The sequence below is a fragment of the Oryctolagus cuniculus genome, chromosome 9 (genome assembly GCF_964237555.1).
Source record: "Oryctolagus cuniculus chromosome 9, mOryCun1.1, whole genome shotgun sequence".
In the NCBI taxonomy this organism is placed as follows: Eukaryota; Metazoa; Chordata; class Mammalia; order Lagomorpha; family Leporidae; genus Oryctolagus; species Oryctolagus cuniculus.
In genome coordinates this window covers 31,200,243-31,223,885 of record NC_091440.1, presented here as the reverse complement: position 1 = coordinate 31,223,885, position 23,643 = coordinate 31,200,243, and the positions used below count along the sequence as shown (strand labels likewise).

The following is a 23,643-nucleotide window of genomic DNA, read 5'->3' as shown; positions in this document are numbered from 1 at the left end:
ATATTGTTCTATATTATATGAGAATAAACAATATTCTTATTTTATTTATAAAACATTAATGATTCACAGAGAAATATAATTTCTTATTTCCATTATTTAAAAACTGATTTTCGTGCCTGTGTTTTAGAGTAATAAGTTGATGTCTGTGATACTGGCATCCCATATGGACGTTGGTTTCTGTCCTGGATGCTTCACTGCCAATCCAGCTCCCTGCTTCTGCTCCTGGAGAAGCAGTGGAGGATGGCCCAAGTGTTTATGATTCTGACCTGGATGGTGTTCCAGTCTCCTATCTTTGGCCTAGTCCAGTGCAAGCTGTTGATGCCATTAGGGGAGTGAAAGATCTCGCTCCTTTTTCCATTCTCTCTCTTTGTAACTGCCTTTCAAACAAACTACATAAATTTTTTAAAAAAACTGACTTTAGTGTTTTAAAACTAAATATAGGCTTATTGCTACCAATGAAAGTAAAAAATTAAATATGACACATTTTTAAAAAGATTTACTTATTTATTTAAAAGACAAAATGACACACATACACACACACACACATACAGAGAGAGAGTGAGAGAGTCTTTCATCCACTGGTTCACTCCCAGTTGGCCACAAGACCAGGGCTAAGTCAGGCTGAAGCCAGGAACTCCATTTGGGTTTCCTACTTGTGCCATCATCCATTGCTTTCCCAGGCATATTAGCAAGGAGGCTGGGAAGTGGGGCAGCAGGGAATTGAGTCGGCATTCTAGTTCTTGATGCTGCAGGCATCAACTTAACTCACTGCTCCACAATACTAACCCCAGAGGAAACTTTTGAAAGAATATATGGCCATTTGCTTTGCTTTCTTTCATCATGAAGAGCAGAAATTGATTTTTATTTTCTTCCTTATGTGGAAAGCAAGACTTTGAAATAAGATGTCCTTACCTTGAGAACATCTTTTTTTATATTCTTAGATAATGATCATGTTGTACTTCCAAAAAAAAATCTTTAAATTGTCAGAGAAATTTTCTATTACCTGGTTATGTCTCACCTGGATGCCTAAGGTCTCTTTTGGTATACAACATGAGGCTCAGAGGTGCAGTCAACTACAGATTAGGGTCCAGAGTATATGAAAAATTAAAAAAAAAGACAGCCTGGCTTACTGTTACCAATAGAGAGCATGATCATTATCCTATATGGGACTAGGAGTTAAGAGTTGTTACTGTGATTACATATAAGCAATTTTTAAAAAGAAGAGAAAGAAATGTTAATAGCAGAGGAAAAATTAAACAGAATAACAGGTATGAACTTTTCAGGTGATTTTACATATTATTTTTAGGATGATGGCAAAATGATAAACTAAATTTTTAGCATTTGGGGCTTGATTAAATAGTGATTTATGTGATGATCTTGTGGAATCATTACAAATATCATTACAAATATTACTTATTAACACAGAGAATGTTTATGATATATAGTAAATAAAATAGTAATACATAAATATGAACACACACAAACAGGAGTACTTTCAAAAGTTTGTAGAGGGGCCATGCTTTTGACCTAGTAGGTAAGATGCCTGCTTCCCATGTTGGAGTATCTGGCATCAATTCCATACTCTGTATTCAGTTCCTGACATCAGTTTCCTGCAAATACAGACTCTGGTAGCCACCAGCTGTGGCTCAAATAATTGTTTTCCTGCCACCCACATAAGATTTCTGGGTTATATTTTCTGCTCCTGTTTTTGGTCCTGGCCCACACTCAGCCAATGAAGACCTTTTGAGGAATGAACCATGCATAAATTTCTCTCTCTCTCTGTCTCTCTCTCACTCTGTCTGTGATTGTCTACTACACACTTCACTTCACAAACACATCCTTAAAAATATAGTTCACTCTGTCTTCTCTCTATTCACACTTGCATCACACACACACACACAAGCACACAGTGCAGCTACATTTCAAGTAATTTTTAAACTTAGCTAACTTGAAAATGAATTTGCTAGATTATTTTGGGCAGATAACACAGTATATTTAACGAAAAAAAGTCAAGTACTCTTGCAATAATTTGAACTCAATGAGAAACAGGAGTTAGCTAAGAAAGGGTTCCAAAGAAATATTTAAAAATCAGTTACCAAATCCTTGGAAATATCCAGGATGAATGAATATTATTTTGTATAATTCTGAGGATAAATACGGAACGTAAAAAGGGCATCACTACTAACTTTCAAATAATCTGAGCTGAAAATGCACCACTTTGTCATTCAGCATTACAGATTATTTCTGCAGAGTAGGAAATGCTCCTTACTGGAAGTCCTGTATTGATTTTGCACCTCACGTCTCATTGAATGCGACTAGTCGATTTTTATTGAGTATAGTCGATGGTTAGCAGTGTACTAAGGCACTTACATAGTAAAGAAAATATCTAAAGTATATGCTTTGGTGCTAACATATGTAAAAAATTCCATTCTATGGGAATCAGATCCAGGACTATTGTGACTGGGAATGACCGAGAAGCAATTCTGAAGCTCTGGGCAGTGTTTCTGTTGACTGCTATACATCTATTGCCAAGGATAATGCTTGGAGCCATGATTGTTAGTTCTAAGAACAATCTCTTTTTTTTTTTTTTTTTTTTTTTTGACAGGCAGAGTGGACAGTGAGAGAGAGAGACAGAGAGAAAGGTCTTCCTTTGCTGTTGGTTCACCCTCCAATGGCCGCCGCGGCCGGCACGCTGCGGCCGGCGCACCACGCCAATCCGGTGGCAGGAGCCAGGAGCCAGGTACTTTTCCTGGTCTCCCATGGGGTGCAGGGCCCAAGCACCTGGGCCATCCTCCACTGCACTCCCTGGCCACAGCAGAGGGCTGGCCTGGAAGGGGGGCAACCGGGACAGAATCCGGCGCCCTGACCGGGACTAGAACCCGGTGTGCCGGCGCCGCTAGGCGGAGGATTAGCCTAGTGAGCCACGGCGCCAGCCAGAACAAGCTCTTAAAAACATCCCTAAGCACATCAAGGTTAATGAAACTCACACAGTCAGTAATATAAAGCATTTTTAAAATGAGCATCTTAAACCTCATAAAACTTTGAGCATCTTAGATCTTCACCAAATCTAAATCTCTGATGAACTACTCCTTAACTCAAAGACTTTTACAAAGATTTTCTTTATTGTTTATGTAAAAGGCAGAGCGACATGGGGGGTGGGGTGGTGAGGAGGCAGAGGGAGAGAGGAGAGAGAGGGAGAGAAAGAGAGAGAAGATCTATTGGTTAATTTACAAATGCCCATAATAGGCCAGGGCAGGCCCAGGCTGAATCCTGCAGACCATAAGTCAATCTGGTTTCCCATGTGAGTGGGAGGGATACAATTACTTGAACGAATCCCTGCTGTCTCCCATGGTGTGCATTATCAGAAAGCAGGAGATAGCAGCGGGGCTGAGACTGCAACCCAAATTCTCCACTATACTATATGGACCTTCCACGTGATGGTCTAACCATTATACCAAAGGCTCACCAGCCCCAAGTTCTTTCAAATTAGAAATACATTTTAGTTTTGGGGGCTGGCATTGTGGTGCAGTGGGTTAAAGCTCTGGCCTGGAGCGCCGACATCCCATATGGGCACTGGTTCTAGTCCTGGTTGCTCCTCTTCCGATCCAGCTCTCTGCTGTGGCCTGGGATAGCAGTAGAGGATGGCCCAAATCCTTGGGTCTCCACCCTTGTGGGAGAAATGGAAGAAGCTCCTGGCTCCTGGCTTTGGATCAGTGCAGCTCCGGCCATTGCGGCCATCTGGGGAGTGAACCAGCGGATGGAAGACCTCTCTTTCTGTTTCGACCTCTCTCTGTAACTCTGTCTTTCAAATAAATAAAATAAATTAAAATATATATATTTAAGTTTAATATAAATGACAAGGATTTTCTTCTATTTAGGATTTATTTATTTGAAACAATTTGTGTTGAGAATCAGATATGCCTCTTCATATATATATATATATATATGTTCATATATATATATATATGAAGATTATTTATTTGAAGGGCAGATTAGAGAGAGAGAGAGAAGGAAGAAAGAGATTTTCTATCTGCTTGTTCACTCCCCAAATGGCTGCAACAGCCAGGACTGGGCCAAAATGAAGCTTGGAGCCAGGAGTGTCTTTTGCTTTTCCTACATGAGTGCAGGAGCCCAAGCACTTGGGTCATCTTCTGCTGCTTTCCCAGGAGCAATAGCAGGGAGCTAGCTTGGAAGTGGAATACCTGCAATTCCAACTGGTGCCCATTGCAGGCAGTGGCTTAACCCCTTACTTCACAATGCTGGCCCTCAAGGATATTTAAAGGAAAAACTTCTTAACTAAATGTTTACTTATCTATCTTCTAAGAGTTCCCTTTTGGGATTATCATTTGACCCCTGAATCAATAGTTAAAACTTTTAAAAGACTAAGATAAACAGGAAAAAAATTCTTATTATATATTTAACTTTGTAATGACTTACATAAAGTAATTGTAATATTACAAAGCTTAAAAAATAAAATTTATAAAGTATTTTGTTAATTTCACTAATGGGAACTTCTGTGATGCTTTTTAGCAGTGGAGTCAGTAGACTTGATTGATGTTGAATTTTATTTTTAATTTAAAGTTGATGTTTCACTTTCAATAATTACTTTATAGGATTTATTAAGTGATTCTATTTCACTGGATTTAGATTGTAATCAATTAATCTCTCACAATTTTATGGATGCTAGCAGAAGCCATGAGCCTTCTGATACAGAAACAAAACGATTTATTACTCATGATAAAGAAAGCAGCAGGAGCATCAGTGTGTTTGACAGCTGTCTGTGCCCGAGGTCCCATAGGTTAACATAATTTGGGCTCAGAGTGTTGCCTGTACCTGCTGTGGTTTGTATTACAGAGTAGGAGCACAAGGTTACAAGCATCTATCATTTTAGAAAAACAGTCAACAAATGTATTTTTTGTTCTAGAAGTAGTCTAGTTGATATACACAAAACTCTAAGTCTAGCGAATCATGGTCAAGATCTTTCATTCTTGGTATACTCAACAGGAGGGGAAAGAGCATCAGTACCCCATGGAAATCTATGTCTATTGAAAGTGCTTACTTATCTAAGACCTATAAACTATAAACTTACTTATCTAAGATAGATAGATAAACATCTATATTATATAAACTTCTCTATTCTACATCTCCATACCATGAAGCATATGTAATATCCACATACAAACACACCAACACACGTATGTTGCCATTTCCACTTCCCTCTTGCCCTACTACTTTGTTATTTTATGGACTGAATTGGGAAGTGCAGATAGTTTTCAAATTACTTAGTTTATAGAGGCTACAGTCAAACATAGGCATATCTGATTCTCAACACAAATTGTTTCTAGTGCTTTGTTTTTTTTTTTAGTACAACATGTTCCTTATATTTAATAACAAAATAAAACAATAATGTATGATCTTCAGGTTTCAAATAATACTAATAAAATTCATAAAAAAGAATTTCAAAAAGGGAATAAACAGATTATCCTTGACAAGCATACTGACATAAAATATCCAATAACAAATAAGCAAAAAAATGTCATCATGTAGGATAAAGTTTAGATTCTAAAATTAAATCTAAGGAAAATTTTTCTGATCTAAATGCTAAATGCTAAAAATAGAGGATTTGGGGAAAAGCAGAGATTTTGTATGTGAAGGCGAATGCTTTAAGTAAATCATACTATATGCATTTAATATTTTGATTAACTGTTGCTATGCATTGGTATATAAGATATCATATGGTTGCCACTGTGGAGGTGCAAGGAGATAAAAGCATTCCAAGGGTTTGGTGAGCAAAGCAGCCCTGCTGTTTTCTCCTGTTCACCGTATATACCAGAAACTACATTTGAAGAGTCAGTTCATCAAGAACTAGCAAAATATTGGCAAGCTATAGTGTTAAAGAAAAGATAACTGTGGCTGTTGTAATCAGTAGCTTTGGTCTCCCAATTCATTTTTCTCTCTTAATAGGTTTTCTCCCACATCCTCCTACACATAAGCATTACTCAAATTATGACTGTTCACATTTTAATTACCTTCTGGTAACTGATATGAATGAGATGATCAGCTATATTTACCTATATGCAAACCTTCTTGAGCCACCAGTGAAAATACATCCCACTGTTTCTGCTGGTATATTTTATGTGTTCACCTGGAGGTTGTTTTTGCATTATTAATATTAAAACCAATGTTCTTTGAACAAACCAGATGGCTCTTCATAATGTAGGTGGCCTACTTCCCATCAGCTGAAGGCCACAGTAAAATAGAAAGTCCGGACTGTCAAAGAAGCAGAGAACTCTTTGGAAGACTGCCTTGAGACCCATATCTGCACTATCCTTCTAGCACTTTAAGATTGGAACTTCACCACCAGCTATCTTGTGTCTTGAGTCAGCTTGGTTGTATTGTGGAGTTTAGAACTGCCAACTTCAACAACTGTTTGAAACAATTTCTTTACATAGACGCACACACACACACACATGCATACATGCACACATATGTATGCATGTGTATGCATACAGTGACCCCTTAGTATCTATAGAAGTTTGGTTTCAGGACCTCCTACAAATACCAAAATCCATGGATACTCAACCTTCTTATAGAAAATGGCAAACTATTTATGTATAAAATATGCAGATTTTCAATCATATCTACATTATTTGTAATACCTATAAATGTAAATGTTCTGTAAATAACTAGAGAATAATAGCAAGAAAAAATCTGCAGATGATCAGAACACATACAACCATTCTAGATCTGACTACTTTTTTATTTATTTTTTATTTTAATTTATTGTTTTATTTTTTGACAGGCAGAGTGGACAGTGAGAGAGAGAGAGAGAGACAGAGAGAAAGGTCTTCCTTTGCCATTGGTTCACCCTCCAATGGCCGCCATGGCCGGCGTGCTGCAGCCGGCGCACTGCACTGATCCGATGGCAGGAGCCAGGTACTTATCCTGGTCTCCCATGGGGTGCAGGGCCCAAGGACTTGGGCCATCCTCCACTGCACTCCCTGGCCACAGCAGAAAACTGGCCTGGAAGAGGGGCAACCGGGACAGAATCCAGCGCCCCAACCAGGACTAGAACCCAGTGTGCCGGCGCCGCAAGGCAGAGGATTAGCCTAGTGAGCCGTGGTGCCGGCTTGATCTGACTACTTTAAATTACTATTATTTTTATTTATTTGAGTGGGCCTAGGCTCCAAACACTGAGTCACTTCCCAAATGCCCACAGTGGTAAAGGCTTTGCCAGATTGGCGAAGCCAGGAGCCTGAAACTCAATCCAGATCTCATTGTGGAATGCAGGAATCCAATTACTTCAGCCATCAGTGCTAACTCTCAGGGTCCACATTGGCAGGAAGTTGGAATCACGGGCAGGCCCAGGATTCAATCCCTGGCATTCTGCTATAGGATACAGGCATCCTAACTGACAACTTAGCTACTAGGCCGAACTGCCTCTTGTTACTAAATTTTTGAATTGTATCTGGTTTAATCAAGCCCAGAGATATGAAAAGCAATTAAAAAACATGCTAGATTTCTGCTTCTCAGGAGGAAACTGACCAATATGCTTTATTTTTGATATTCCAAATTTCCATAGTATATGTTATTTGAGCAATCATAACTCTCTGCAATTGTCTGAGTTCTCACTAATGGGGTTCTTCTAAAGATGGACAAGCCTACATGCGTCCTGTCACAGAGAATATGACTAATGTGCAGTGGAAGAAGTTTGTTATAAGTGTTGCATAGTTTGATATAGAGATTAAAAATTCTAGACTTTTAGAGTTCCTGATGGAAAGAAGATACTGTGGCTGAAGTTAAAAACTCCACCTTTACTTACCAATTTTAAGTGAATAAATATTAGTAAGATAAAAGAAGCTACACAACATAGGAATCCTAAATAGACCAATAACCAAGACAGAGATTGAATAGGTGATAAAGACTCACTCAACAAATAAAAGCCCAGGATCAGATAGCTTCACTGCCAAATTCTACCAGACTTTTAAGAAGAACTAATAACAATACTTCTCAAACTATTCCAAAATAAAATGGAAAGGGAAGGAATCCTCCCAAACTTCTATGAGGTCAATGTCATCTTAATTCCAAAGCCAGAAAAAGATATAACAATGAGAAAGAACTATTGACGAGCATCCCTAGTGAACTTTGATGGAAATATCCTCAACAAGATACTAGCTAACTGAATCCAACATATGAAAAAGATGATTTACCAGGCAAGTGGGATTTATTCTAAGAATGTAGGAACAGTTCAACAAAGCAAATCAGTAACTATGACACATCACATTAATGAATTGATGAAATAAACCTCATGAGTATCTCAATAGATGCAGAGAAAGCATTTCATAAATACAACATCTTTTTATGATTAAAAAAAAAACCCTCAAGCAAAATGGGAACAGAGGAATTTATCAAAACACAGTCAAGGCATTATGTGACAAACTCACAGTCAGAATCATATTTAGTGAGGAAAAGTTAGAAGCCTTTCCACAGAGATCCAGAATCAAAGATGCCCACTTTCACCATTGCTATTCAGTGTAGTCCTGGAAGTTTTAGCCAAAGCCATTAGGCAAGAAAAATAAATCAAAGAGATATAAATTGGAAAGGCAGAAGACAAATTATTCCTGTTTACAAATGGCATAATTATACATATCGAGGAACCAAAGGACTACACTAAGTGGTTATTGGAAATCATAAGAGAGCTTGGTGAAGTTGCAGGTTATAAAATCAACACACAAATATCAATAGCTTCAATTCCATGGCTGAGAAAGAACTTGTAAGATCAGTACCATCAACAATAACTACAAAAAACCTTAAATACTTTGGAATAAATTTAACCAAGGATATGAAAGATCTCTATAAAGACAATTAGAAAACAGTAAAGAAATAGAAGAAACACACACACACACACACACACTCATAAACAGAAAATCGTTCATGTTTGTAGATCGGAAGAATTAATATCATGAAAATGTCCATATTACCCAAAGCAATTTATAGATTCAGTGTGATCACAATTAAAATACCCAGGACATTCTTCTGAAGACAGAAGGAGCTAAAATTCATATGGAAACACAAGAGACCTGAAATAGCTAAAGCAATCTTAAATAACAACAACAACAAAAAAAGCCAGAGACCTAACAATACCAGACTTCAAGAAATACTATAGGGTAGTTTATTTTCAAAACAGCCTGGTACTAGTACAAAACTAGACATGTAGAACAATGGGACAGAATAAAAACCCCATAAATTAATTGACATGGCTACAACCAACTAATCTTTTAAAAATTAGCTACTATCATCCCATGGAAAAAGGATAGTCTATTCAAAAAATATACTTAGGAAAATTGGATTTCCACATGATGAAATCTAAAACAAGACCCTTATCTTACACCCTACACAAAATTCAGTTCACAATGGATCAAGAATCTAAAACCAAAAGCTTGAACCTGTTAAATTACTGGAGAAAAATATTGGGGACATTCTATAAGACATTGACAGAGCCAAACATTTCATGGAAAAGAGTCTCAAAGCAAAACTGATTGCAAATGGATTGCCCTTTCACATGGAAAGAACATATCTTATAAACTCCCAGGAAATGGGTGGTGATAGGCTATTCGTACATAGATTATAAAACCATATAGGCTGAGCATAGAGAATTACAATGGAAGAACCAATTAAGGAGTTTTCTTGCCAATAACAGCTCTCAGAGAATAATAATAATAATAAAAAGGCAGATATAGCATGCTTGCCTTAAGGTCCAGCAGTCTTCATGTGATGAAAATCAAAGCTTTACTTATCTTTTTGCTTTTTGGAGAGATATCTAAGGTCTCAATTGGCTTACAGCAATAATCAGATGGGTCTTTTGAGTCCACCTGTGAAGACTCAAGAGGTAGAATTTTAATCTTAACTTCATTCAGGTGGTTGTGTTCAGTAGCACCCGGTAAGGTCCCTTTCATTTAAGCTGCAACTGATCTGAAGGGGATCCTTCTATAAAAAAGGTAAATGGCTTACTCAGGGATTCCTAATGTTGGAGTTTCTGTTAAAGCTCTTTAATTCTTAGGAACAAAGAATCAAGGCCTTTTAAAGCTTCATTCAAAGGCTTGGAATCTAAATCTTGGAATCCATATTCCAGAGAAGCCTGCCATGAGGTATTCCTAATGTTGGAGCTTCTGTTAATATAATAATATATTCTAGTACTTGTTCACTTTTGGAAAAATAAGAACTCCAGAAAATGGAGTATTTTGGGACCTACAATATCCTACCCTTAAAAGTTATGAGTTTATTACATTTCTAGCTAATACCACAGATAATCTGGAACAATTGAAATGTATATTAAATATTAAAATTGCCAGAAACATGTACATATCAATAACGTTTACTCTTTGGAGGTACATATGCCTTCATTAAAAATGTTAAAATCAGATTTTTTTCTGAGCCAAACATAATACATACTGATTACATTGATGAAATATGAGTACCTGCAACAAAAATGTTTCCTATAATTATGACCCCAGTATACAATCACTGTTAAGGATTCAATTGTTTTCCAAAATTTCTTTTTATTCACATCTTAAAATATTAGTGCTTTAATGAAAATTGGGTGATTTTTCTTTAATTATATACTATCCTATTTATATGCCACTCCACTGTATTTTGGAAGTATGTATAATATACAAGTCTAACCTATTCTTTTCAACAGCATGTATTAGTCTATTGAATGACATTCCGTAAGTATTGAACTAGTCTTACTGATGGAGACTTAAGTTGTTCAAGACTATAAATCTTAGTAAAAAAATATAGAAAATGTTGTTTTTCTGCTATCTTCTTTCTTATTACATAGAATAGTCATGTTACACTGATACATATCATACTGATTTATATTTCTGAATCAGTTTTTCTAAAAAAAATGCACACTTAAAAAAAAAAGAAGCTACACAAAGAAGCAGTGGGAAAATAAATTTGTTTCTTTGTCTGTAATATATAGCTCACAGAATTTGTGACAATATTCTGTTAAAGAAAGGGTAGAAATGCATATTGACAGGTGCACATGAGCATAAAAATGGGCTATGATTTTTATTTTTTAATTCAGAATACTTAATTGAGACTATCTGCTATCTTCTTTCTTCTTATATGGAATAGGAACATTACACTGGACAAAAATTTTCAACACTAACTTGCATATATTTACATAAAGTATTTTTAAAATTAGTTATATGTATATTTCAATGTAAGCTAGACACCATGATTCACAATAAACAAGCAGTTACTCAAATGATTTATAGAAATAGTATTAACAATACACTCTATATTTTCTTTTTTTTTAACTTTTATTTAATGAATATAAATTTCCAAAGTACAGCTTATGGATTACAATGGCTTCCCCCCCATAACGTCCCTCCAACACGCAACCCTCCCCTTATCCACTCCCTCTCCCCTTCCATTCACATCAAGATTCATTTTCGATTCTCTTTATATACAGAAGATCAGTTTAGCATACATTAAGTAAAGATTTCAAAAGTTTGCTCCCACACAGAAACATAAAGTGAAAAATACTGTTTGAGTACTAGGTATAGCATTAAATCTCAATGTACAGCACACTAAGGACAAAGATCCTACATGAGGAGTAAGTGCACAGTGACTCCTGTTGTTGACTTAACAAATTGACACTCTTGTTGATGGCCTCAGTAATCACCCTAGGCTCTTGTCATGAGCTGCCAAGGCTATGGAAGCCCCCTGAGTTCACTGACTCTGATCATATTTAGACAAGGCCATGGTCAAAGTGGAAGTTCTCTCCTCCCTTCAGAGAAAGGTACCTCCTTCTTTGATGATCCATTCTTTCCACTGGGATCTCACTCGTGGAGATCTTTCATTTATTCCCCCCCCCCCCCCAGAGTGTCTTGGCTTTCCATGCCTGAAATACTCTCAAGGGCATTTCAGCCAGATCCGCATGCCTTAAGGGCTGATTATGAGGCCAGAGTGCTGTTTAGGACATTTGCCATTCTATGGGTCTGCTGTGTATCTCACTTCCCATGTTGGATCATTCTCTCCCTTTTTGATTCTATCAGCTAGTATTTGCAGACACTATTCTTGTTTATGTGATCCCTTTGGTTCTTAGACCTATCAGTATGATCAATTGTGAACAGAAATTGATCACTGGGACTAGTGAGATGGCATTGGTACATGCCACCTCGATGGGATTGAATTGGAATCCCCTGGTATGTTTCTAACTCTACCGTTTGAGGTAAGTCAGCTTGAGCATGTCCCGAATTGCACATCTCTTCCCTCTCTTATTCCCACTCTTATATTTAACAGCAATCACTTTTCAGTTAAGTTTCAGCACTTAAGAAGAATTGTGTATTGATTACAGTATTCAACCAAAAGTATTAAGTAGAACAAACAAAAAAAATACTAAGAGGGATAACATATTAAACTGCTCATCAAGAGTCAGGGTGAGGGCTGATCAAGTCACCGTTTCTCATAGTGTTCATTTCACTTTAACAGGTTTCCTTTTTGGTGCTCAGTTAGTTGTCACCTATCAAGGAGAACAAGTGGTATTTTTCCCTTTGGGATTGGCTTATTTCACTCAACATTATGTTTTCCAAATTCCTAACAGGGATCACTTTTCAGTTAAAATTTAAACACTTAAGAATAATTGTGTGTTAATTACAGAGTTCAACCAATGGTACTAGAACAAAAAAAAAATACTAAAATTGATAAAGTATTACATTGTACATCAACCGTCAGGACAAGAGCTAATCAAGTCACTGTTTCTCATAGTGTCCATTTCACTTCAACAAGTTTCCCCTTTGGTGCTCAGTTAGTTGTCGCCAATCAGGGAGAACATATGATATTTGTCCCTTTGGGACTGGCTTAATTCACTCAGCATGATGTTTTTCTTTATCTATTTCATGTAGATACTTCGAAAATTAAAGGAATTGATGTATAATTTATAAAATATACATAAAATAAAATTAAGGAATTGAGTCTTATATGTATTTAAATTATTCTGCATATTTTCCAGCACATAAGAGTGTTCAACCAGTGTTCCCTTTATTTGCTTATATGGCAGAAGGCAAAATATCAAACCAATTTTGTGAATGAAAGTCACATTGACTTCTACAGATTTTTATTCATGATGAAGAATTTTACTTTAGCTTAATTATATTCTACATTCCAGTTGTAAGAAAATAGTTTGTCCACTATATCTAAAATATAGCTAGAATATAATCGCCTGCATATCTTTATAACACATTTCTATTTTCCTTCAAAAGAGGCTTAGATAACTGTAGAATTAAAGTTTGAAGCTTATAGCTGTTAGTTTTATCCCGTAATCTTCAAAAATGCTGTGTTGTTAAATGTTCAACAACTGCTTCTGAAATTTACTTGGCTATTTACCGATTTTTGTGGTGTTAAGTACTCAAACCGTATTCAGCTTCAGGTAACAAACATACATAGAATTTGCTTATGTGAGGCTGGCTCCAAGATGATGCTTGCTTCTCTCTCTATCTGGAGAACATCCTGAATATACAAAGACATGTAGAACATCAATCTATATTAACGTGAGGTGAAGTCATTTTTCATGCACATGTTTTAGAGTATAAATTTCTCCTGGGAATTTCTGATAGTTTATCAATATTTTGAAAATCCTCCAGCCCTCTAATATCCACATGTAAAAATTACTTTCCTCTGTTGCAAGCTATAAACAGATACCAGAATCTAAGGAATATACCTAAATAATAATAAATGAGAGATGGAGCTGAGGACAATATATTTTTGTAGAAGAGATTCTAAAAAACGGAGGAGGAAACAACATATGGGAAAAAATCTGAACCTGAATATCTGTTGAAAAAATGTCATTTTCTTAATATTTTAATATAAACTCATGCTGTGAATAAATGCAAGAATACACACCTCCAAATTATTAAATTTTCCTAAGTGGTCTCATTAATCATATGTGATCTTTTCAAGAAATAATTAGATAATCTAATGTGAAAAGAGCAGAAAGGTATTATCTCTATGTGATTATGTTGAACTCAAGAGATTTTAGGACAATGGAGAATAATTCAGATTTGGGGTGTGGAAAGAGTAAAGAAAAAAATTACTAATTCGCCAGTTTTATTGGAAGTTCATTTTATAACTCCAAGTTTACTTAATTCTGAATATCTTTGTGCCCTTGTATTGAATTCAAAGGCTAGAATGCCGACAATCTACATAGCAGAATTTCTCTGCGACAATCCCTTGGGTCATACTATATTCTAATTGTCTCCTTACTATTGTAATTTCTTTTCACAGTGTCTCATACTACAGCTATAATTGAAAGAACAATTACTTTTTTTAAGAAAGAGGCAAAGAAGGTGACATTTGATTTAGAAACACTGAGAATTAAAAATATCATTTGATGTTAATATATCCCATTTGTTAACTAGTAAATTGACAAATAGTTGGTACTCAATGTACTTTAGATATTAAATTTCATTGATACTACAGGGAAAACATTTATAGGTACCCAGGATTTTTAATGGCTAGCTCATAGTACTTTACAGTTACAATGCTAACATAAATATTACAAAGAAAGTTGACATAACTTAAAAAAAAATCTATGATAGTCTCTGTTTCCATGTATTTAATTTTCTATTTTGGACTGTCTTGAAGTGTATGGGAATTTGATATTTTGAAAGGACTGAGTGAGAATTATGGTCTCATTTACTTTAATGATAAAATTAAGGTGAATGTTTTGTTACACCTGAGGTGTTCCAGAATGGATAAGAAGAGATTCTGTTGTCTAAAGTTATAATTAAGTCATCACTGAGGGTCATAAACTCTGTATATTCATAGAAACAGCCCTGGTCTATGAAATTCTGTCTTTATATTAAAAACTTTTCTAATCACTTTTACTTACTTTGAATTAAGCTTGGCTCAAAAAGTATTTTGATTTTTGGGCTAGGATGAATGGTTGGAAAACCAACATACACAAAAACACAATAATAAATTTTCATACACTTAATGTATATATACACACATGGAAGTGTATATGCACACAAATGTGATGATTTAATCAAACCTTTTGACTGCGTACTCACATCAGACATACTTATTTGTTGAAGAGGGGATAAGCATTATTATATGAAATATCTCATGGAGACACTTGCTTTCTCAATTGTTTGTCCTTCTTTCTACTCCAAGGTTACCTTTGGTGTTTATTTAAATCTATTACTCGGGGTTTTGCAGAGAAAAATAATTCATCTGTCCATTTTATGGAATGCCTTACTTCAGGGACACATTTTCATGATTTGAGGATTACTTGAGGCTAAAATGTAAAATGAATTCATTAATAAAATCAGATAACTCCATTCATAAATATAAAACACATTTAAGAGATTAAGACATGTCATGAGAGTGGTGGCTAAAGTTTTGTACTTATGCAGTATGACTTTTGTAGGCTGAGAACTTGTATTTTTTTTTTCTTTAAATTAAACATCACTTTTTGGTGTGACTTGGAATGCTTTCATTTAGTGGAAAATAATACTATATAATAATGATGTCTCAATTTATCAAGAGCTTAACATGCACCAGATACTGCACCAAGTTATTCACATACACTAACATTTTGAAGCTTCATGACAACCCTCTGAATAGGTACTACTATTATTCTATTGCCTTGCTTATAGATGTGAAAACAAAGCAGAGAAAGGTTAAGTGATTTACCCCACATAATGCACAATAGAGGTCAGAACTCAAGTTAATCATTCTGCCATTGAATGTTTAATGACCATATACAAAGGTGTTCTTGTCTTTTCTGTTTCAATTACAAGAGGGAAAAATCAACTTTAAGATAATAGTTAATAGCATCACATTAATTGCATTTACAAAATTAAAATGTTGATTGACTTTTAAATTATGAGATATATTTTAGATAAATATAAATTAAAGTACAACTACCCTAGATTCATCCATTTTCTTAGCACTTGTCTATCAAGATTTTTCCAGCCATTTAGAAAGTGATTTGCACTTCATTGTTGAATAAATAAATGTGATGTATGTCATGTTAATCCTATAATGTTTCATTTGTGTATCTTATTTTTTCCTGTGTTGATTGCTCATTGAATCTCAATAAAGAATATGCATTGTTCAATTCACTGAGCATATAAAGCTACTATATGGACTTAATCATGAGCTTAAAATAAAGCGTAAATAGTCGCAGGTGTTACCAAATTATGGTATATATTAAAATGAAGGTATTGAATATGTGCCTACTTGATGCTTCTTGAAGAAGTGTGTGTCTCCTGCATAAAATATTGCACATTTTGAGCCCAATGTTTCAATGTTATAAAATATTTCAAATAAATGAGTAAAGGTGTATTGAAGAGGATTTCTCCCAGCCAGTGGTTAGTGATATTTTATTAAAATCAAAGTTACATGAAAATGAATAAAATTTGCTAAGAACTCTGAAAAGCTGATTTATCAACTAAGTCCTAAACAGTACTCCAAAAGCTATGAAAAACTTAAAATAAGTTCCATGAGTGATACTTTCCTTATTTATTTTTTGACAGGCAGAGTTGGACAGTGAGAGAGAGAGACAGAGAGAAAGTTCTTCCTTCTGTTGGTTCACCCCCAAATGGCCACTATGGCGGGAGCTATGCTGATCCGAAGCCAGGAGCCAGGTGCTTCCTCCTGGTCTCCCATGCAGGTGCAGGGCCCAAGGACTTGGGCCATCCTCCACTGCCTTCCCAGGCCACAGCATAGAGCTGGACTGGAAGAGGAACAACCAGGACAGAATCCGGCACCCCAACCGGGACTAGAACCCTGGGTGCCAGCGCCGCAGGTGGAGGATTAGCCTGCTGAGCCCCGGCGCTGGCCCATGAATGATACTTTAAATATAGAGGTTCAGGTTGGTATTGATATAATCTAGAAAACTGTGCCGTATTACATTTCCAATTGCTGTATCTTTATCTGAAATTAAAACACAATTTCTCAAACAGGTAAACATTGAATTAGTAAAATCATTAAAAAAGCAAAATTGAGCAACTTGATGTGTTCTGAAGAAATTTGACTCAAGGAAGTAATTCCATGATATTTCAAGCTGTGGCATAAAGATAAGATTATTTGTGTTTATAAGAATATAGACTAAACATTTTGAATTGGCCTCTGGCCGGTAAATAGTAATAAAACATGGCATAACAAATAAGGTAATTTTTCTTGAAGAAATAGGTTTTTCATTCTTCAGATCATGTTGTGTAAATCCAGCACCCAATATGTATTAATGATGTCTCATAAATAAGATGTAGCAGGAGAGAAATAAAAGCTGAGCTCATTTCAAACAACTTTGTCTCATTTCTCTCTCATCTAGTTAGCCTTTTCCTAACCATTCATCTTCTTTTATTCTAAAGAGAATAATAGAACGCTATTCTCTAATTAGGGAAGGATGTTGCATTTGTTTTGAGTTGTGTAAACTGCTCACATTGTTGTTTACATTTAAAAGACAACTGTGGCAATTACCAAGACTTTGAGTAAGCTCACTGGTGAACAAATACCCCAGAACAAAGCCAAGAAACTTTAAAAAAGTTATAATCCTGGCTTCTTGATAATAGCTCAATTATATTTTCAATGAAAAATATTTTCTGTAAGTTTGTGGTTTTAGTTTTTTCTTTTGGCTTCATTCTGTTACAGCAAGGGAAAGTACAGGATCCTTCAGGCTGATCACTAGGAAAGAATGACACAGATGGATGTATGCAATATGGGGGAGTTGTAGTCAGGGGCAATTGATAGGTATAGTTCAATTTGTCAGAACACCTAAGATCGGGCACTTTGGTATAGAAAGATATGTTCCTCATTTTCACCTAGAATTGATTTGAGTTGGTAAGTACATGAGAGATGATATGTCCTAAAAATTGGTAGAACAAATCAGTAAAAATCAATGCTGTAAGTGTAATTTTACAGTTTCTACTCTGATATCATGAGTATCCTTTAGTTCTAAGAGAACTTGATATTGTCCCTTGACATAAGGGACAATAAGGATGATACAAAAGAAATTCTAGAAGTAAGAAACATCACAAAAAGTGAAAGCTTTTGGAAGACTTTACCTCTTGGGACAAAAGCAGATATTTATGGTGAACAGGTACTACTGAGAGCGACAAACAAGAGCTTATTCTGACAGTTGATGCTGGAATAATACACTTTTGTTGGGGTCTAAGCACATACAGAGTGAGAATCTGAGGACACATACTCTTTGTTAAGAGATTCATGAGTATCTCATTTATGTAAAGAAGGTTGGTTTAGATTAATTTGTGTACTCGTTATTTAGAGGGAACAGATAAAATTATAATAAATTTGAAACTAAAGAGAAGACTTGGTCCTGAGGGCTGTTTGTCCCAATCATGACCCTTGTACAACTAAGCATGGAAGGCAAGACCTTTCTGCCACTCATACTAGCAAGGTTCAGGGTTCTGACTTGGGCATCATCTCTGAGAGCAAGAGAACGTGATTTGCCGCTAGGTATGTTGGTGAGATTGAAGGTGAGAAAATGAGATGAAGCCTTAAGCCATGTGCATGACTTTGAACTGTAACCTTGATGTTTGAGTCCAAAAGCTGTAGCTTGAAGAACGAAAACATGATGATGTAGTATGATAATCTTTATTGTGAGACAATTGGTGTTGGCTAAGGAGTAATTTCTGTTCAGCATTTCAGCAAACAGCATAAGCAATTATTTCAACAATTCTCATAATAAAGTATTTAAAAGGTAAATGTAGTTCCTAAGAATTTAAGAATAAGTCAGACCTGAAATTATGTAACAGAGAGAGTTTTTATTTATTGATTTGTCAAAATAATTACCTTTTCAGATCAGTGAACAATATTTTCATTTTTTGAGAGGCAGAATCAACATAATTTTACCCAATCATATATTCATTCATGATTGCTTTTTTTGTGTAACATATTTGCAATATCCTAATGGTCAGAAAATGTTCAGGATAAACGTTATGTCTACACATGTTGAATTTATACTCTAGTAGAGAAATGAGAACTTTAAGCACATAAATAGAATAAAATAAACTTTACTAAGTGCCCTTAAGCAACATGTACTAAGAGGAATAAATAAATTTGGCCAGGAGATAAGATTGCTAATGAAGAAATCTGAAGAATGAATAGAAAGTGTGAAAAGAATTTAGGCTTAACCATTAGAAATGGATCAAGAATACCGTTTTAGTCAAGAGCCATGAAAAGAAGAAAGACAGAGTGGTCCAGGAATAGAATACAAATTGAAACAGTAGTAGCTGATGTGGAAATTTAGAAGTGAAACTGATACAGGAAAAAAAAAAAAATGTCAGGAAGTGAAACATACAAGGCTTTCAAAGACGGGTACATATTTGAATGATAAGAGTAATGTAATTATGTGTGTATTTTAGAAGTATTTTTCTGGTCAAAATGTGCAGAAAAAATAATAGAGAAAAATGTCCTAAGTTAGAAGTTTGCTGTACTATACGTTGTTGGCAATGATAGTGGATTTTGGATTGTGGACTGCCAATAGTTTGGAGATAGAATATAGGACAGGTGCTTAGTGTGTAAATAGGAGACAAAGAGGTTAATTTGATTGGTATGATTCGTCCTGGGTCTCTGATGTAATTATTGACTGAGAAGTGGAATATTGGACGAGGTTCAATTTTTCAGGGAGATTGATTCATTCAGGATTTTCTCATATTGAGAAAATGATGCTTATGAGACCTTGAGGTATAGATATTAAAAATATTGGATTTCTCACTATCTGAGCCTTGAGCTTGAAAGAAGAATCTGTGCCAGAATAAAAACTTTGGAAGTCCCTCGTTATTCAAGTTATGAAAGTAGAGAGGCATTTCTTACAAAATATGGAAAGACAGGGTTAAGTGTGTCAGAAAGATGGTGTGCTGAGGACAGAGCCTCATTCCAATGTGAGATCCTTCTCAATTCTGAAGTCTTTCAATATTGTCATTTTGTATTTAATTTTTAGTTCTTTGAATATAGTATTCTTGGGGCTAGTTGTTCAGTATTTTAAGGATTTATTTATTTATTTTTTTGAAAGGCAGAGTTACAGAGGGTCAGAGGCATATTGAGAGAGGTGTTGCATCCAATGGTTCACTCTGCAGATGGCTGCAACAGCCGGAGTTATGCCAATCCAAACCCAGCAGCCAGGAGCATCTTCCAGGTTTCCCACATGGGTGTAGGGACCCAAAGACTTGGGCCATCTTGCACTGTTTTCCATGCCATAGCAAAGAGCTGGATCGGAAGTGGAGCAGCTAGGAATCGAACTGGTGCCCATATGGGATGTGGCATGCTACGCCACAGTGCTGGTTCAATCCTTCACTGTTCTTGTACAAGGATCAAATTATCTTTATTGTCCTCCTGTGTCTGCCCTGCTGTCTTGGGTAATTAGAGATTCCTTTTTAAATAAAGTTGAGACTTGCTGTCTTTTTAGCTGTAACATAGTTCCGCATTATATTCACCAACTAATCTTTGAATAGTTGTGGCGTCCATGCTGATATCCCGTTTATTCCTGATAGTAGTCATTTTTATAATCTTTACTTTGCTGCTAGTCTTTCTGGATAGTATTAGTTTCTTAATCTTTTCAATATCCAGATTTTTGTTTCACCTATTTTCTCTGATGTTCATCTGTTTTTCATTGCACTGCTTCTATTCTTTATATTATTATTGGTTTATTCTTTATATTATTATTTGTTTATCTGCTTCCTTGGAGTTTATTTTACTTTTTTTTCCTCTATGTCCTTGAGATAGACATTCAGGTTATTTTTTTTTTTTTGAGATATTTCTCTTTTCTAACATGTTTGGTACTATTAGCTCCCTTTTCAGTACAGTTTAAAATGTGATGAATTTAATGTTTTACCTTTATTTGCATTTAGATAGATAGATAGATAGATTGATAGATAGATATTTTAACTGCATCTAAGGTTGCTTCTGTGACCCATTGGATTCTTTGAAGGAGGATGTTTTATTTCCAAGCATTTAGATATTTTCATGTTATCTTTCCCTCTGTGATTTCTGCATTGATCCCATTGTTTTAAGAACATGTTCTGTGTAACTTAAATTTTTAAATTTGTTGGCATTTGTTTAACCAAGAACATGATTAAGAATTCGTATATGTCCCATGGGTGCTTGTAAAAATTCTAAACAAATATTTTTCTATTGAGTAATGGTCTATTGTAGAATGCTCAGTAAATGTCACTTGAGTACTCTGGTGGATGGTAATTTTGATTTCAGGTGTATTCTTGAGAAATTTTTATCACATAGTTTTATCTTAATTCCCAACTAGGCCACTCTGCTGTGCCCTGAAGAAAAAATAGCTAATCTCTGAGACTCAGTTTTCCAACTTTAATATGAACTATAGAATACCTACTTTTCTGGATTTTAAAGAAAATCAAATAACTGTAAAATAAGTAAAATATTACATAGATTTAAAATAATTATAGCCTGTGATATTTTTATTTCTGGGATATGATAAAAAAGTCAACAGCTATTCTGAAATAGAATCACTCTGAGATCTTCTCCCCATTTTTCTTCTGTACATAGTTAATCATTACACTATATGTCTCTTCCAAGGGTCTGTTAAGTACACTACTGAAGTAACATGTGATGGTGTGGAACAGTCTTAGCTTTCTATTGGAAACACAAAAGATTAAAGCATTGCCTCTAGGTAGGAAACAAAACAAAACAAAACAAAAACCAGTTGTCTAATTGGAATATACCGGATGAACAGTCCACCATAAATAAAGTAACGTAGTGTTTTTAGAAATTTTTTAAAGATTTATTTATTTGGTTGAAAGGCAGAGGCCGAGAGAATCTTCCATCTGCTGGTTCACTCCCCAAATGGCTGCAACGGCCAGAGCTGGGCCGATCTGGAGCCAGGAGCCAGGAGCTTCTTCCTAGTCTCCCATGCAGGTGCAGGGGCCTAAGGACTTGGGCAATCTTGCACCACTTTTCCAGGCCATAGGAGAGAGCTGGATAGGAAGTGGAGCATCCAGGACTCGAACTGGCACCCATTTGGGATGCCGGCACTGCATATGGCAGCTTTAACTGCTATGCCATAGCGCTGGGACCATAATATAATTTTTATGAGTAAAATAATCTTCTAGAAAAATAAAAAGCTATTATTTTTGTTCTTGTGTTAATTCAAAGCAAAGTTACATAGAATTTCTATGCTAGTTTGTTCTTGAAGAGTGGTTAAAGCAATGGAAGACAGGTATGGGCTAGTACTATTGCAAATGAATAAGGAGAAATGTTTTCAGAGAATAATTATATTTTTCCTATGTTAAAGTAGAAAAATAATATAAATTGAAAAATTAATATTACATGGAAAATTTAACTAGTGTTCCAGGCTAAGAAGTGTGGTCCCAGTTTTTTTAAAAAAAAGATAATGGAAAGTAGGAAACATATAGTATTTTGATTGTAATTTTCTTGCTTGAACAGCCATGAAAAGTGGAAATTAACACTATATATTAGCATATTTAAAACATGCACAAAGCTAAAATTATCCAGAGTTAAGATTTTGACCTAGTGGTACATGAAATCAACAGCATATTCTTAAAATGTACTTATTTTAATAATCATGTTATGAAATCACTAATTTGCTTATCCATGCACACTTTAAGGTAATCTAACACCATTTACGTAATTGCATACTTTAGCAAATTTTAAAGTTAAACAAGTAACCTGAAATCATGTCTATTTTACAGATAAAGAAATGCAAATCAGAAGGAATTTTTTCAGTTTCTGTGTTTGAACCACTGGATTCCTCAGTTTAACATAAACTTTGTAACATATTTAAACTGTTTAATTCAAAAGTGAGCATACTTTAGCTAATATTGCTGTAAATGAGTTTGAACACTTCAGAAAAATCGGTTGATGACATGCCTTCAAGTGCTATATGTGCAGACAATTGTTTCTTCTTTTTTATAAAGTGTGTAATAAAATAAAGAAGATAGAATTTAATGGAGAAATGACCTATAAATTAGACTGAGGTCATAACATTTCTTGAGGAGAACATAGGATAAAGTTTCTTTGACACTGGCTTTGATGATGATATTTTGGTTATGACACCAAAAGCTTGACTATGAAAGCAAAATTAAAACATAGACTACAACAAATTGAAAAACAGCAAAAGAAATGATCTTCAAGATTAAAACATAACCTACAGATTCGGGAAAGTATTTCCAAACCTCATATTGGATAGGGTTAGGGGTTAATAACCGAAATGTATGAATAACTCTTAAAACTCCCTAGAAGAAAAGTAAATAACCTCATTTTATAAATGGGCAAAGAACCTGAACAGTCATTTCTTCAAACAATAGAAAACAATCCTCAGCCAGTATAAGAAAACATGCTCAACATCATTAATTATTAGGGAAATACAAATTAAAACCCCCATGAGATATTATTTCACATCCTGTTAGGACTGGCTATTAACAGAAAGACAAGAGACAATAAAAGCTTGTGAGACTGAAATAAAGGGAAGGTGACAGCATGATTGGTGAGAATGTAGAACTCCCCTTCAGGAAACATTTATATGAGTCCTCAGAAGAAATAATAGAACCTATCATATGACCCTGCAATTCCTTTTTCTGGGGTGTATGCCCAGAGGAATGAAGCCACCGCCTGCTACAG

General features: G+C 35.3%; 1 pseudogene; it reads right to left on the bottom strand.

Annotated features, from left to right (window-relative positions):
* The window catches only part of LOC100345586 (large ribosomal subunit protein uL10 pseudogene), a 190,063-nt pseudogene that overhangs the window by 110,718 nt on the left and 55,702 nt on the right, over positions 1 to 23,643 (bottom strand).